Here is an 18,081-nt window from a genome sequence, read left to right on the forward strand (position 1 = left end):
TCTCGCTCTCTGTATACGTGTTTCTATGTGTGTGTGTGTGTGTGTGTGCCGAGCTCTGCCTGCAATGGGTACACTTTGAAAGAATGAATTAATATTCGATGAATTAGTCAGTCTCTCTCTCTCTCTCTGACCCTCTAGTGTTGAAAGGAATACCACACTACCCTCTGCTGGCCTCCCCATGTCCATCACAAGCACCACATATTTCTCCCACATCTGCTTCCTGGTCCTCGGGAAGAGGGAGGAGGTGGTTGGACCTGGATCAATCAAACTTTTGTTAAGAATGACAATAGTTGCTCTGCCGTCACTTGTGAACTTGCTGGTGTCTCAGCATGTGGGTAAAAAGTGAGGTCTGCAGATGCTGGAGATCACAGTTGAAAATGTGTTGCTGGTTAAAGCACAGCAGATTAGGCAGCATCCAAGGAATAGGAAATTCGACGTTTCGGGCATAAGCCCTTCATCAGGATGTGGGGGTGACTGAGTAAATCCTTTCCCACAGAGGGAGCAGGTAAACAACTCACCAGTCTGTGCGCACTGGTGTCTCTGAAGATTTAGCGCAGCACAGAACAGACCCTTTGGCCCTCGATGTTGCGCTGACCTGTGAACTATTCTCAGCTCGTCCCCCTACACTATCCCATCATCATCCATGTGCTTATCTAAGGATAGTTTAATTCTCCATTTGCTATAATGGTGGGCGGCACGATGGCTCTGTGGTTAGCACTGCTGCCTCACAGCACCAGAGACCCGGGTTCAATTCCTGCCTCAGGCGACTGACTGTGTGGAGTTTGCACATTCTCCCCCTGTCTGCGTGGATTTCCTCCGGGTGCTCCGGATTCCTCCCACAGTGCAAGGGCCTGTTTCCACATTGTAAGTAATTTAATCCCTAATGTGGCTGAGTTAACTATATTGGTAGGTAGGGCATTCCATTGTCAAATGGACAAGTTGATTCCCACACCTGGAGCAAGGGAATGGCCTCTGCCCAGTGTGTGAGTGCATTGGTATTTCCTCAGGCTGGATGACTCACTGAGTCCCTTCCCACGCTCGGGGCAGATGAACGGCCTCTTCCCAGCGTGACTGCATTGGTGAGCTTCCAGCAGGGATGGGCTTTTGAATCCCTTCCCACAGCCCACACATTTCTATGGTTTCTCCCTGGTGCAGCTGCCCTCACCTTTGTCCATACTGGATGATCAGCTGATCCTCACCCATACACAGGATAGGGCTACAGTTTCTCTCCACTGTCAATGGTATGGTGTTATTCAGGCTGTGTAACTGGTTCAAGACCTGTCCACAGTCAGTTCATTGGAACACTCACTTGGGTGCATGTGCCTTAGTGCATTTCCAGTCACACTGAAGTTTGCAATCTTTTCCCATAGTCAAAACAGACAAGCATTGAAAATCCATTGATTTTCAAATCCTGATGAATTGACTCACACAGATCTTGATGGGATGTTTGGAATTCTTGCTATTAAATGTGCCTCTGAGATTTTCTGTTAAAAAAAAAGTTTAATCAGGAAAAGGTGAGTATGAGAGAGAACTGTTTAAGAACTGGAGCGTCGGAGGCTGAGGGGTGACCTTATAGAGGTTTACAAAATTATGAGAGGCATGGATAGGGTAAATAGGCAAGGTCTTTTCCCTGGGGTCGGGGAGTCCAGAACTAGAGGGCATAGGTTTAGGGTGAGGGGGAAAGATATAAAAGAGATCTCAGGGGCAACTTTTTCACACAGAGGGTGGTATGTGTATGGAAAGAGCTGCCAGAGGAAGTGGTGGACGCTAGTACAATTGCAACATTTAAGAGGCATTTGGATGGGTATATGAATAGGAAGGGTTTGGAGGGATATGGGCCGGATGCTGACAGGTGGGACTAGATTAGGTTGGGATATCTGGTCAGCATGGACAGGTTATGACATCTCTATGACTATGACTCTATAACTGAAGGAGGTGGTGAAATGGAGTTCATTGAATCTGCTAATTGGTATGAAAGACACTCAGAAATAGTGACCATGAAAGATTACTGGATTGTCATAAAAACTCAACCAGTTCACAAATGCCCTTCAGGGAACTGCCTACCCTGGTTCTTCACAAGACTCAGCTCTCAGTGGGAGGAGAGACAATGAAAGCAGTGAGATACTTAAGGACACAGTTTCCTCCATCCACATCAGAGGAATAGCTGTGATAGATCTGCCCTCCAAGAAGGTCAAGACCAGCTTGTATGGGGAATCATCACTCATAAATACCCATCCCACACACACAGGGTCCTCTTGTTTCTTCATACCTGCTGCCTGACAATCCTGTAACTGCTCAGTGAACAGCGCTGTGGGAGAATGGTCACAACAGTGAATGCTGGCTTCTTTAGCCTTGTTCATGTCCCAGTTATAAAATTAGATGTAAATTCAATTCTCAATTATCCTTGAGAAATACCTCTCCCTAAAATAAATTCCTGAACTTTGAACAGGCTCCTTCAGTTTTTTTAGATTAGATTCCCCACAGCATGAAAACAGGCCATTAGGGCCAAGTCCACACTGACCCTCTGAAGAGTAACCTACCCAGATCCATTCCCTATCCTATATTTAACCCTGAGTAATTCACCTAACACTTTGGGCAATTTAGCATGGCCAATTCACCTGACCTACACATCTTTGGATTGTGGGAGGAATCCCACGCAGACACAGGGAGAATGTGCAAACTCCACACAGACAGTCGCCCGAGGTTGAATTGAACTGGGTCCCTGGCACTGTGAGGCAGCAGTGCGAACCACTGAGTCACTGTGCCGCAGCAACTAATCCTGGGAAAATTTCCCATCACAGCCTCACAATGGTGGTTATTGGGGCTGGTCAGTATCAGCAGTGCTGGGGGTTAAACCCAGCAGCTTCTCCTCGCTCTCCACTCCAGATGAAAATGAAACAACAAAAATTGACTCAAACAGGAGGCCAGAGACCTACTTCCCCATCCAATCGCCACCCTGATGTAAAGCAGCTTTTTAACTGATCTGCCTGTGGTTCAAGGCTGGATTCTGGGACTCCAGCTCACTCAACTTCAGTCTTCAATGACCAACCATACGGAGTTCCTCCTCACTGCTATGAACTCCAGCTGCTTGTCCCCTGGTGCAGACGGCTCTGACCCGGGCTCTGGAAGCCTCTGAGACTCAGTGTCACTGAGGCTGTGTTCAGCTTCCGGGAGCAGCAGTACACATGCACTGCAGGACTGTCTGCCTCTGGAGGAAGGGCCATATTGCGTTTGCATAGTGCCACCCTTTCGCATATTCATCTCTGCAGGATGTTCTGAGTTTGCCATGCACCATTCCATTCAATAAATATGCACATGAAGGTGGGCTTAGGAATCTGTAGAGTTCTTCTGCAGGCTATGTCTGCCAGAGTTTCAAAGAATGAGGGGGATCTCAGAGAAATGTAAATAATTTTGACAGGTCTGAACCGGGCATGGCATAAACGTAAGAGCTAGTAGCAGGAGTAGGCTGTCTGGCCCTTCGAGCCTGCTCCACCTTTCAATAAGATCATGGGTGATCTTTTCATGGACTCAGATCCATTGACCCGCACTCTCACAATATCCCTCAATTCCTTTATTGTTCAAAAAAAATCTGCCTTAACTTTAAAAACATTTACTGAAGTAGCATCAAGTACTTCACTGGGCAAGAAATTCCACAGATTAACAACCCTCTGGGTGTAGAAGTTCCTTCTCAATTCAGTCCTAAATCTGCTCCCTCTAATCTTGAGGCAATGCTCTCTTGTTCTAGCTTCAACTACCAGTGGAAGCATCCTCTCTACTTCTATCTTATATATTTCCTTCATTATTTTATATGTTTCTATAAGATCCCCCTCATTCTTCTGAATTATAAAGAATATTAGATTACATTACACTACCTACAGTATGGAAACAGGCTCTTTGGCCCAACAAGTCCATACCGACCCTCCAAAGAGTAACCCACCCAGACTCATTCTCCTATCCTATATTCACCCCTGACACTATGGGCAATTTAGCACGGCCAATTCACCTAAACTGCACATCTTTGGATTGTGGGAGGAAACTGGGGCACCTGGAGGAAACCCACGCAGACACGGGGAGAATGTGCAAACTCCACATAGACAGTCGCCCAAGGCTGGAATTGAACCGGGTCTCTGGCGCTGAGAGGTAGCAGTGCTAACCACTGAACCACCATGCCATCCCTATAATCCCAGCCTACTCAATTTCTCCTCATACGCCAACCCCCTCAACTGCACCTCCTCTGCACCCCCTCCATTCCAGTACATCCTTTCTCAAGGAAGGAGACCAAAACTGCCTCACCAGTACCCTATACAGCTGCAGCATAACCTCCCTGCTTTTAAACTCAATGCCTTCAGCAATGAAGGACAACATTCGATTTGTCTTCCTAATTACTTGTGGTACCTGCAGTCCAACCTTCTGTGATTCATGCACAAAGATACCCAAGTCCCTCTGCAAAGCAGCATGCTGCAACATTTTACCATTCAAGTAATAATCCTTTTTATTGTTACTCCTACCAAAATGGATGACTTCACATTTATTAACATTGTCTTCCATTTGCCAGACCTTTGCCCACTCACTTAATGTATCTTTGTACCTCTGCAAAGTTTCACAGTCCTCTGCATACTTTGCTCTGCCACTCATCTTAGTGTCATCTGCAAACTTTGACACACTACACGTGGTCCCCAACTCCAAATCATCCACATAAACTGTAAATAATTGTGGTCCCAACACCGATTCCTGAGGCACACAACTAGTCAATGATTGCCAGCCAAATTTGCATTCATTTATGGCACTATTTGCTTCCTGTTAGTGAACCAATTCTCTATCCATGCTAATACTTTACCCCTAATGCCATGCATACTTATCTTAAGCAGGAACCTCTTGTGTGGCACCTTGTCGAAGGCCTTTTGGAAATCTAGATACATCACATCCACTGGGTCCCCATTGTCCACCTTACTTGGAATGTCTTCATAGAATTCCAAAACATTTGTTAAGCGTGACCTACCCTTCATGAACCTATGCTGCATCTGCCCAATGGGACAATGTCAATTGAGTTGCCTTGCTATTTCTTTCTTGATAATAGACTCAAACATATTTCCCACTACAGAGATTAAGCTAACAGGTCTATAATGTTCCATCTTTTGTCTACCGCCCTTTTTAAACAGTGACGTTACATTTGCTGTTTTCCAATTTGCTGGCACTGCCCCAGAGTCCAGTGAATTTTGGAAAATTACCACACGTGCACTTGCTATTTCTCCTGCCATTTCGTTTAGTACCCTGGGATGCATTCCATCAGGGCCAGGAGGCTTATCAATCCTTAGCTCCATTAACTTGCCCAACACTATCTCTTGCACAATAGTGATTGTTTCCAGATCCTCACCTACCTTTGTCCCTTTTCAATTACCGGCGTGTTATTAGTGTCCTACACTGTGAAGACCTACAAAAATACCTGTTTAATGCCTCGTCCATTTCATCATCTCCCATAATTAAATGCCGCTTCCCATCCTCTAAAGGACCAACGTTTATTTTAGCCACTCTTTTTCGTTTTACATACTTATAGAAACGTTTGCGATCTGTCTTTATATTCTGTGGTAGATTTTTCTCATATTCTATCTTACTTTTTTTTGGCTTTCTGTTGACCTTTAAAGTTTTCCCAATCATGCTGTTTTTGGCCACTTTGTGTGCATTCTCTTTCACTTTGATAGCCTCCCTTATTTCCTTAGACACCCATGACAGATTACCCAGTTTCTTACAGTCCTACCTTTTCATTGGAATATACTTTTGTTGAGCACTTTGAAAAATTGCTTTGAAAGTCCTCCACTGCTTGTCAACTGTCCCACCATAAAATCTTTGTTTCCAGTCTACTTTAGCCAAGTCCTCCCTCATTCTATTGTAGTCTCCCTTGTTTAAGCACAGGACCCTGGTATTGGATTTTATCATCATACTCTCCATTCTAAATTCATACATACTGTAATCACTACTTCCAAGAGGATCCCTAACTAGGACCAGATCTAGGATAGCTTGCTCCCTCGTCAGTTTCATTACATACTGTTTAAGAAAACTATCATGGAACACTCAACAAACTCCTCCTCTAGGCTACTCTGACCGAGCTGGTTCAACTAATCCCCCATGAGAATTGCTATACCATTTTTACAGGCATTCATTATTTCCTTATTTATTGCCCGCCCCAATGTGATGCTATTATTTTGTAGCCTATAGACTACACCTATCAGAGACATTTTCCTCTTATAATTTCTAATTTCCACATAAATAGATTCAACCTCATTTCCCAGAGAACTTATATCATCTCTCAGCACATTCCTGATATCATCTTTGAATATCAGAGCTACAACACCTCCCTTACCTTCCTGTCTGTCCCTCCAAATGGTCTGAAACCCTTGGATATTTAACTCCCAGTGTGACCATTCTCTGTAATGGCTATTAAATCATATGGATTCATGATGATTTGTGCTGTTAACTCATCAACCTTGTTATGAATGCTACGAGTATTCTTACCCTCATGATTTGCAACATTTCTAATAATATCTCCTGAGTTATCCTTTCTATTTGCTTCTCTCATAGTCTGCCTTGAACTGAACCCCCCCTGCACACATACTAACCTACTGCTTACCATTTTATTTACCATCATACCCTCTGTCGTTTTCCTTTTCCCTTCCCTCCCCCCCTTTCCTGACTCACCAGTTTAAAGTTCTAGTGACCATCCTATTTATCCTTTTTCACTAAGACAGTGGTTCCAAATTGATTCAGGTAGAAACTGTCTCATCGGTACCGATTCCCCCTCGTTCCAAAACTGATGCCAATCCCACACAAAATGGAACCCCTCTTTCCCACACCACTCCCTTAGCCACGTGTTTATTTTCCTAATTTTCTTATCCCTAAGCCAATTTTCACATGACTAGGGCAATAATCTGGAGATTATGACCCTCCAGGATGTGTTCCAGAACAAAGGGTTGCATTCTCATTGCATGTAGTAGGTCATTACAGAGTGGGACCAGGAGAAACCTATTCAGCTTGAGACTGATCAGCCTGGGGAATTTCCTGACACAGTAAATGGTTGAAGCGAATATGTTGAATGCTTTCAAGAGTTCCATGTCATTGTTAAGGCTGAAGGGTCAAATGGTGTGGGAAAAGTAGGCACTGAGTTCGCTGATCAGACACGATAAGACTGAATAGTGTAACTGGCTTGAAATGCCGCATTATCTATTCCTGCTCCTCGTTTCTATGTTTCATCTGAACCTCAGGGCGGGAACAAACTGCCCTGAAGCTGGAAAATAGAAGTACAGATAGAAGATGTTGGAAATTCTGAGTAAAGCAGCAACTGTGGAGTGGAGCTGAGTTAAATGTTCAGGGCAGCACCTTTTCATTGGAACTGATAAAAGTTGGGAATGTTACAGATTTTTCAGCAACTAAACGAGAAAGTAGATAGAAAAAAATTACAAAAGTTCTGTTGAGGATCCTTTGAGACAAATCTTCGTCACGATAGAAACACGGGTCACTCTGCTCTTTTAGGAGACGCGCCTCTTATTTTATACTGTCCCTGCAGTAATTCGCCACACTGTTTCCAACAGCAATGTCCTCCAGGTGACATGAAAAAGTCATGAATGCCAAAATCGTCGTTTATAATTTCCTGCGCAAATCTGATTCTGCCACGTTTGCTCCTGCCCTCCTCCAGTGTTTGAGAGAAAGCTGCAGAGGTATACCATCCCCCAGCCCTGCCTGCCCGTGGAGGGAAATGGTTTAATCCATCTGTCAATGGAGAGAGCCTGGTCTGAGAGGAAAGGAGCAAAGGGCAGTCTCTTGAGAACGGGAAGAAGCTGTTCATCGCTACTTTCACAGGGATTGCGTTTTCTAATAAACCTGTTCAGAGATGTTATTACATATTTCTGAAGCAGACTGAAGTTGAACCTGAGTTTACTACATCCAAGGTTTGGACATTGTCACTGTTTGATTGTCACCTGGTTTATTGGTAAATGGATTGTCTTCTCGGTCTGGCAGTAGATTCTCACTCTGGGTGACTGCAGGGACTACGAGAGGTCCCAGGTCCAAATCCTGGACAAGCCCTTGATGTCTTCGACTCCGTCCCTTATTCATTGTTTGACATGCTTAAAAAGCCACTTCGAGAGTGTGTGAAGGTGCTTGTTTTTATGAAATCGCTGTTGGTCTGAGATCCCAAAGGTCTGTGAATTGAATATGTCACATTCGGAGAAGACGGAATCAGGTTTTCAAGAACTTCTCTGCCCGTGGTGAGCTGGATTCACTGCTGATGGTGAAAAGCGTAATATAAATGCAACTATGTCTCCTTCGAATGCCCTTAAATCAAAGTACTCTGTTTGCTGACCCTGGTTAGTGGAAAGAGTTTTTTACCATCAGCTCAGTCAAACTGCCCAATCCCACCGCTACCCATCCCCAACATTATAAACAGTGCCAACATGGTGGAAACATGAAAAGGAAGCAAAACAGAAATCCCAGTCTCCAGCTTCATGAATCTTTTAAAACTCCATGAACCAGACTCAGGGGAGAGTGACAGGTGAACTGTCCAATTCAGCAGAGCCGGTCAAAGCACCTCTCCCTCCTTTAAGACTCTGGGACATTGACTAGGGTTTCATGACCTGATCTGAGACATTGAAATAATTAGGATTCTTTGAAAGGATCAAGCATTCATACAGAATCTTGGTTCTCACACAATCAGATACTTGGGAATGGATTAGAAGCGGAAAGGGTTGTAGGGAGTTGGTCCTGAGTTCAGGGAAACGGGTGCATGGTGACATAGGATCAGACTGTTTCTGTGACTCCACAATAAATGTCCCTGACTTTATTTTGGAAGGTAAAACTAGCCAAGGACAATATATTCTTGTGAAATCACAATCTCAATCTGAAACGTCTTACCTACCCTACTTACTCCACAGATGGAGGCGATGATCTACTTTCTTGAATTCCTTCGCACATAACTACAGCCATGATGCCATTAGGGAGGGAGTTCCACCCATTGACACTGAAGGAACAGTGGTATATTTCCAACTCAGAATGGGGAGATGTTTGGAGGGGGAATGTGCAGATGATAGTGGTGCCGTGTATCTGCTGTCATTATCCTTCCAAATGGAAGCAATCTCTCTGGGCTGATTCAGGATGTGCATTCTGTTTGTAACCAGGATTTGTTTTCATTGGGACAATTCACACAAGAGAAAGAAATCTTCATTTCCTGACTGGGAATTGTGTCCAGCCTGGGCGATGCAAGCTCTATAATGTAACCACTGAAACACCAGTGATGCTGATGGTAATACTTGTGGCCTGACCTGTGCACACTCTTGTGTCATTTCTTCACATCAGAAGCACCTTCACCAGAAGTGTTTCTCTCTCTAGCTTTGAAACGGATCATATTGTCGCCCATGTTGCTATGTGAAGAAAGTGGGACTGTCATAATCTGATGTTGTTCAGCAGATTGTTATAGACTAGGCCAGACCACTCAAAACATTCTTGAGCAGGCAACCCAGACCATAACTTCGCAATTTGTCTCGGGAAGTGTACAGTGAAAATTGTCCGGGGTAAGTTAGCTAGGTAGACTACTAGGTTTTAAAACAGACAGAAAGTTATTCACAAAATTACACAATGAAACACAAAGAACATAATAAAGAACCCCTGTAGAACTCAGTCTACCCAAACTAGACTTAATTATGCTGTTCCGAGTATACACAACAGTCCCAATAAGCAAATTCTCTTGAAAAACAGTATTAAAATGGAAAAGCTGCTTACAAATTGAACTGAGAAGGGCAGAAAGAGAGACAGCCTGTTCACACAGTCCACTGTTGAATGTCCCAACTAGTTTTGGACTGAACTAAACTGCTCAGCTAGAGAGCTGACCACTCCCCTTTCATTCTACAGGTCACTTCTAAAACATGACCACTTTGGCCTGAAGACTCATCTGTTTACATATAAACAAAAGGCCTCTCAAAATCCTTTTCATCTCTGTACCAAACCAACCTGATCAGAACCAACCTGATCAGAGCCAGCCTGGTTTATGACCTCTCTGAAAAACATCAAGGACAAAGGTTCCTGGGAAGGTGAGCGTAACAGTTTAAAACACTTATTTCAGGCGCCGGGGCATCCATTTACCGAGAGGTGCAAGGGATGAGCAAAGGACTGCTGGGAAGTTTATAAGTGGGTGAGATCTAAACCCGAGACCCTATAGTGTACGGCCTCCCTCCCATCGACCTCCTCTAACCTTACTAAGAATCTGTAAACTCGGTAAATTTTCAGGTTTCTCTTTTTTTCTTTCTCTTCTTTTTCTTTATTTAGTCCTGTGTGGGCTTTCAGTGTAGCGGGATATGGATGTTAGGGCAGTTCCATGTTCCTCCTGCAGAATGTGCCAGGTGAGAGACACTTCACATGTCTCTGCCGACTACATCTGCAGGAAGTGCACCCAACTCCACCTTCTCGAAAACCGAGTTAGGGAACTGGAGCTGGAGCTGTATGAATTACGGATCTTCCGGGAGGTTGAGAGGGAGATTGAGAGGATGTACAGGAAGGTGGTTACTCCCCAGACACAGGATAAGGACAGCTGGGTTACTGTCAGGGGAGGAAAGATTAGATTAGATTACATTACTTACAGTGTGGAAACAGGCCCTTCGGCCCAACAAGTCCACACCGACCCGCCGAAGTGCAACCCACCCAGACCCCTACATTTACTCCTTATCTAACACTACGGACAATTTAGCATGGCCAATTCACCTGACCCGCACATCTTTGGACTGTGGGAGGAAACCGGTGCACCCGGAGGAAACCCACGCAGACACGGGGAGAACGTGCAAACTCCACACAGTCAGTCGCCTGAGTCGGGAATTGAACCCGGGTCTCAGACGCTGTGAGGCAGCAGTGCTAACCACTGTGCCACCGTGCCGCCCAGTCAAAGGGAACCGACAGTCAGAGCAGGGATCCCCTGTGGCCGTTCCCCTCAGCAATAAGTATACTGCTGGTGGAGACAGCCTACCAGGGGAAAGCCATAGCTGTCAGGTCTCTGGCACTGAGACTCAGAAGGAAGGGGGGAAAATAGGAAAGCGCTCGTGGTAGGGGACGGATTCACAGGAGATTTTGTGGTCAGGAACGGTATGTTGCCTTCCCGGTGCCAGTCTGGGATGTCGCCGATCGGGTTTACAGGATTCTGAACGGGGAGGGTGAGCAGCCAGAAATTGTGGTACATATTGGCACCAATGATATAGCCAGGAAAGGGACTAAGGTTCTGAAAAGTGACTACAGAGAGTTAGGTTGGAAGCTGAAGAGCAGGACGAGTAGAGTAGTGATATCAGGTTTGCTACCGGTGCCATGAGATAGTGAGATGAGGAACAGTCAGCGAGTGCAGCTTAACACGTGGCTGCGAGACTGGTACAGGAGGGAGGGCTTCAGGTACCTAGACCATTGGGATGCCTTCTGGGAAAGGTGGGACCTGTACATGAAGGACGGGTTGCACCTGAACTGGAGGGGCACAAATGTCCTGGGTGGGAGAGTTGCTTCTGTGATTCGGGAAGGTTTAAACTAGTTTGGCCGGGGTTTGGGAATCAGAGCCACATGTCTGAGAGGGGCACAGTTGCAGATGGGGTAGTCACAGGATGTATTGAATCTATCGGGAAGGTTTCTCACGCAATGAAACAAAGGGATTGGTTAAGTGTGTCTGCTTTAATGCAAGGAGTGTCCGAAATAAGGGTGACGAAGTTAGAGCATGGATCAGTACTTGGGGCTACAATGTTGTGGTCGTAATGGAGATGTAGGTTTCATTGGTTGGTTCCCGGGTTTAGAACGTTTAAAAAGAACAGGGAGGGTGGTAAAAGAGGGAGGGGGTGTAGCACTGCTAATCAGAGAGTGCATCACAGCTACAGAAACGAAGGTTGTTGAGGAAGGTTTGTCTACTGAGTCAATATGGGTGGAAGTTAGAGACAGCAAGGGAACAGCCACCGCATTGGGGGGTTTTCTACAAACCACCTAACAGCACTAGAAAGATTGAAGATCTCATAGGCCGGCAGATTCTGGAAAAATGCAAAAGGAGAATGGTTGTTGTTATGGGTGATTTCAACTTTCCTAATATCGACTGGAACCTCCTTCATGCAGATGGTTTGAATGGAGCCTTTTTTGTCAGGTGTGTTCAGAAGGGTTTCCTTAGAATGTAGACAGGCCAACGAGGGGAGAGGCCATTTTGGATTTGGTGCTTGGCAATGAGCCAGGACAGATGTCAGATTTCACGGTGGGAGAACACTTTGGTGACAGTGATCACAACTGCCTCACATATACCATAGCCTTGGAGAGGGAAAGGAGCAGTTACCGAGGGAGATATTTAATTGGAAATTAAATTGCAATGGAAATTACGAAGCTATCAGACAGGAGTTGGGAAGTACGGACTGGGAGCAATTGTTCCACAGAAATGGCATAGCAGACAAGTGGAGACTGTTTAAGAGGCAGTTGTTGCGAGTGATGCATGAATTTGTTTCTCTGAGACAGGTAAGAAAGAGTAAGATTAAGGAACCTTGGATGACGAGAACAGGGGAGCTTCTTGTCAAAAGGAAGAAGGCAGTTTACATAATGTAGAGGAAGCAAGGATCTAGTACAACTTTACAGGATTACAGGCTTGCAAGAAAGCAGCTCAGAAATGGACTGAGGAGAGCCAGGAGGGGGCATGAGAAAGGCTTGGCAAGAAGAATTAGGGAGAACCCAAAGGCATTTTACTCATACGTGAGGAGTAAGAGAATGATCAGGGAGAAGATAGGGCCAATCAGGTATAGTGGGGGGACCTTGTGTGCGGAGTCTGAGCAGATAGGAGAAGCCCTAAATGAGTTTTTTTGCTTCAGTTTTCACCAAGGAAAGGGACCTTGTTGCGAATGAAAACTTTGAGGAGCTGGGATACAATCTGGACCAAGTCAAGATTGATGAAGTTGATGTGCTGGAAACTTTGGAAAATATTACAATTGATAAGTCCCCAGGGTCAGACCAGATTTATCCTTGGCTGCGCCGGGAAGCGAGAAAGGAGGTTGCTAAGCCGCTGGCGAGGATACCGGAGTCGTACCAGAAGACTGGAAGGAGGCAAATGTTGTTCCTCTTTTCCAGAAGGATAATAGGGAAATCCCTGGCAATTACAGACCAGTCAGTCTTATGTCTATGGTCAGCAAAGTTTTGGAAAGTATTCTGAGGGATAGGATTTATGACTATTTGGCAAAGCATAGTGTGATTAAAGGCAATCAGCATGGCTTTGTGAGGGGCAGGTCATGCCTCAAAAATTTTACTGAGTTCTTTGAGGAGGTGTCAAGACAGGTCAACGAAGGTCGAGCAGTAGATGTGGTGTATATGGACTTTAGTAAGGCATTTGATAGGGTTCCCCATGGTAGGCTCATTCATAAAGTCAGGAAGTATGGGATACAGGGAGATTTGGCTATCTGGATTCAGAATTGGCTGGCTGACAAAAGGCAGAGAGTGGTTATAGATGGAAAGTATTCTGCCTGGAGGACATTGTTGAGTGGGGTCCCGCAAGGCTCTATTCTTGGGCCTCTGCTCTTTGTCGTTTTTATAAATGACTTGGATGAGGAGATTGAGGGGTGGGTTAGTAAACGTACAGGTGACACAAAAGTTGGAGGTGCCGTCGATAGTATCGAGGGCTATTGCAGGCTGCAGCACAACATAGACAGGATGCAGAGCTGGGCTGAGAAAGGCAGATGGAGTTCAACCTGGATAAATGTGAAGTCACGCATTTTGGAAGGTTGAACTCAACTGCTGAAGGTAGGATTAAAGACAGGATTCTTGGCAGTGTGGAGAAACAGAGGGATCTGGGTGTGCAAGTACATAGATCCCTCAAAGTTGCCACCCAAGTGGTGAGGGTTGTTAAGAAAGCAAATGGTGTTTTGGCTTTCATTAACAGGGAGATCAAGTTTAAGAGCCGCGAGGTTTTGCTGCAGTTCTACAAGTCTCTGGTGAGACCACACTTGGAATATTGTGTCCAGTTCTGGTCGCCCTTCTATAGGAAAGATACAGAGGCTTTGGAGAGGGTGCAAAGAAGGTTTACCAGGATGCTGCCTGGACTGGAGGGCTTGCCATATGAAGAGAGGTTGAATATGCTTGGACTTTTCTCTCTGGAGAGAAGGGGGAAGACAGGAGACCTGATCGAAGTATACAAGATAATGAGAGGAATACCCAGAGACATTGCCCCAAGACAGGATTGACTGGTACGAGGAGTCATAGTTTGAAGATATTAGGAGGAAGGTATAAAGGAGACATCAGAGGTAGGTTCTTTATGCAGAGAGTTGTGAATGCATGGAATGCGTTGCCAGCTGTGGTGGTGGAAGCAGACTCATTGGGGACATTTAAGCAACTGCTGGACATGCACATGGACAGCAGTGAGTTGGGGGGTGCGTAGGTTAAGATACTATATTTTACATTAGGATTAAACCTCGGCACAACATCGTGGGCCAAAGGGCCTGTTCTGTGCTGTACTTTTCTATGGAGTGAGTCATAAAATAGCAGAGATTTTATGAATAAAACAATGGAAACCTCCATCAGAGAAAGAATGAATACTGAAACAGCCACGTAAGGACAAATGTTTTCTTTGCCAGTAAAACTCACCACCTCTCAAAATGGGGACCTTGGAAGTGAAGCAGTTATGGTGATTAGCTTTGCTGGTTGCTCACCTTGCTGCTCATGTCCATGTAACACCACAACCCTGCAGCATATAGGCCTTAGGTACGCACAGGGTCAGTGGCGCAATGGATAACAAGTGTGACTATGGGTCAGGAGATTGTAGGTTCAAGCCCAATGTGGCCCATGTGTAATTCATGATTTCTTTATAATTCCTCATTGCCCTGAAGCCGAGATGAGGGTTGAATTCCTGATCTGCAGGAACGAGTGACTCACATCAGTAAATGTCCCCGAGAACATCAGAGTCAGTCTCACAGAGCTATCAGAGGAGTAGAAGCTGAAATAGTCACACAAGCTGCTCATGGGCCCTGTTCAATTTGCCAAACCCACCGATCCAATCACTGCAGCTCCTGAGAATGGAAAGGAAACAAACAACAAAACCCAGTCTCAACTTCGTGAATCTTTAGAAACTCTTTGGGAACTGGAATCAGAAAAGAATGAATAAGCAAAGATGATCAAAGCACCATTCCCTTCTTTCAGAGGCTGGGCCATTGACTATGATGTTCTCAGGGATATTAACATTGAGAGGATTCCCATTGTCACTGTCAGGAACAATAAATCCTGATTCCCCGTTGGGAATTGAACCCATGTCATGGCGATGAAAGCACCAAATCCTAACCAGGGATGACAGCAAGAACGCTTGTGTCATTGCTTAATGACACAGCTTTTGGCTTTTTTTCACTGGAGGTAGGTTTCTCCTCCAAAATGATCAAGTCACTGAGTTATGACAGCATAGAAAGAGACTCATCATCCCAGTTTCCAGCACTTGGCCTGCAGCCTTGTGTGCGCTAACGTTTCAGGTGTTCATCTCAGTGATACTTTCCCTGTTACGTTTTAATCTCATGCAACATAATGAATGGGGTTGAAGTTTGAGACCATAAAACAGAACCTCATTTTCAACCACAGAAGGGAACAAACAGACACATTCCCCCACACCCCCCCCCCCACCCCCGAGAATGACAGAGGCCTCAGGAGAGACCAACCTGCAGAAAGCAGGATTTCACCCACTTGGCTTAGATTGTCCCATTTCAGATTTCAAAGCCCGAGTCTGGGTTACAGCAAAGAAAGGCAGTATTTGGCCACTCCCCTGTCAATGTTCCTCCTGCTTTGTTTCCCAGTTACTCTGTACGTTATACTGTTCTCGCCTCGCTGTTCCTTCCAAAGTGGAACATAGCTGACGTGAGATGTTTCCTGTGCCTCCAAATGGTCTTCCTCAAGTACCTGGAAGGACAAACAGGAATATGATATTTCAAACACGTTTCTGGTCTGTGGAGGAAATTTCAGGTGATATTTAAAGTGCTGCTTTGGACATTGGATGCAGCAGGTATACAAAACGTGGGTGGCACAGTGGCACAGTGGTTCATGACAATTCCTGTCTCAGGCGACTGACTGTGTGGAGTTTGCACGTTCTCTCCGTGTCTGCGTGGGTTTCCTCCGGGTGCTCCGGTTTCCCCCCACAGTCCAAAGATGTGCGGGTCAGGTGAATTGGCCACGCTAAATTGCCCGTAGTGTTAGGTAAGGGGTAAATGTAGGGGTATGGGTGGGTTGCGCTTCGGCAGGTCGGTGTGGACTTGTTGGGCCAAAGGGCCTGTTTCCACACTGTAAGTAATCTAATCTAAAACTTGCACAGGACCCTGTGAGACTCAAACTCACAACCCCTGATTTGCAAGGACAGTGCTCGAATGAGGAGGAGTCTCATATGCACTAGATTGGACAGCCTGTCTATTATAAGCCCAGACACAACAAAACTGAGAAAGAACTGAGAGGATCATGTACAAAATGATGGGAGAATGCAATGCCAAATCAGACAAGTGTCCAGGGTGACATAAACAAAGATCTGCCCTGCTAATCTAGTGATGAGGATTCAATGCTTCCACTGCCATGGCCTGTTAATGGTTAACATTTATAGTAATAAATAGGAAATCCTGACTGATCTTTAGAAGCAGAATTAAGTTGCGGACCAGTCAGAATCACCTCACTGCATGTCACAGTTCCACGTCAGTAATGTCACCCGCAGTTGCCTGACATGCAATCTGTATAAAACAAAAACAGAGGGGACGGCAGGAAAAATGAAGGGCAGTGGTGAATTTGTGAGGGATGACTGTGGGCCTAGTGGAGCCAGGCTCAATGTGGGTGCTCAAGATCGATGTTCACTGCTTATCCTGGCAGACAGATCATGAATAGTGTGGTGCTGGAAAAGCACAGCAGGTCAGGCAGCATCCGAGAAGCAGGAAAATCGACATTTCAGGCAAAAGCTCTTCATCAGGAATAGAGGCAGGGAGCCTGCAGAGTGGAGAGATAAATGAGAGGGGGGTGGGGATGGGGAGAAAGTAGCACAGAGTACAATAGGTGAATGGGGATGGAGGTGGAGGTGATAGGTCAGAGAGGAGGGTGGAGTGGATAGGTGGAAAGGAAGATAGGCAGGTTGGACAGGTCATGAGGGTGGTGCTGAGGAGAGACTCACCGAGTTTCTTGTAGAGAGAGGAGGAAAATTTCTTCAAGGCAGACATCCTTGTAGTAGTGTTAAAAACAACTAGGCAAAATCAAGGGCTGCAGATGCTGGAACCCGTCACCTATCACCTTCATGCCCACCCCCACTCACCCATTGTACTCTTTGTTACCTTCCCCCACCCTCCTCTCTGACCTATCACCTTCATGCCCACCCCCACTCACCCATTGTATTCTTTGTTACCTTCCCTCACTCTCCTCTCTGACCTATCACCTTCATGCCCACCCCCACTCACCCATTGTACTCTTTGTTACCTTCCCCCACTCTCCTCCCTGACCTATCACATCCATCCCTACCCCCATTCACCTATTGTACTCCATGCTACTTTCACCCCACCCCACCCCGCTCTCATTTATCTCTCCACTCTGTAGGCACCCTGCCTCTATTCCTGATGAAGGGCTTTTGCCCGAAGCGTCGATTTTCCTGCTCCTCGGATGCTGCCTGAACTGCTGCGCTTTTCCAGCACCAGTCTAATCTCGACTCTGGTTTCCAGTATCTGCAGTCCTTGTTTTTACCCAGACATATCATGATGCCAACAGTGTGGGTCTAAATCCCAAAATCGCTGAGGTTACTGCTTATGACTTTCCTTTTCATGCTTCTGTATATCTGAGGTGTGGAGTCCCTCAGGTTAAACCACCAGCAGCTTTCTCTCTCTCTCTCTCTTTCTAATAAGAAAGCAGCCCTATGTTCCAGATTAAGTATGGCAACTTTACCATTTAATGTGTGGTTCAGTGTCAGACTTTGTTCTATTATATCCTGGGATGCACAAGGAATGTCTTATTCTCTATTAAATGTATTATATGTATGTTAGTTGTCCTGGCAGAAAGTTAATAAGTTAATCCAGAATGCCAAGTGCTTGTGACCATCCCCTATGCATAGAATTGCTCATCATG

Source organism: Hemiscyllium ocellatum, chromosome 46, assembly GCF_020745735.1.
Source record: "Hemiscyllium ocellatum isolate sHemOce1 chromosome 46, sHemOce1.pat.X.cur, whole genome shotgun sequence".
In the NCBI taxonomy this organism is placed as follows: domain Eukaryota; kingdom Metazoa; phylum Chordata; class Chondrichthyes; order Orectolobiformes; family Hemiscylliidae; genus Hemiscyllium; species Hemiscyllium ocellatum.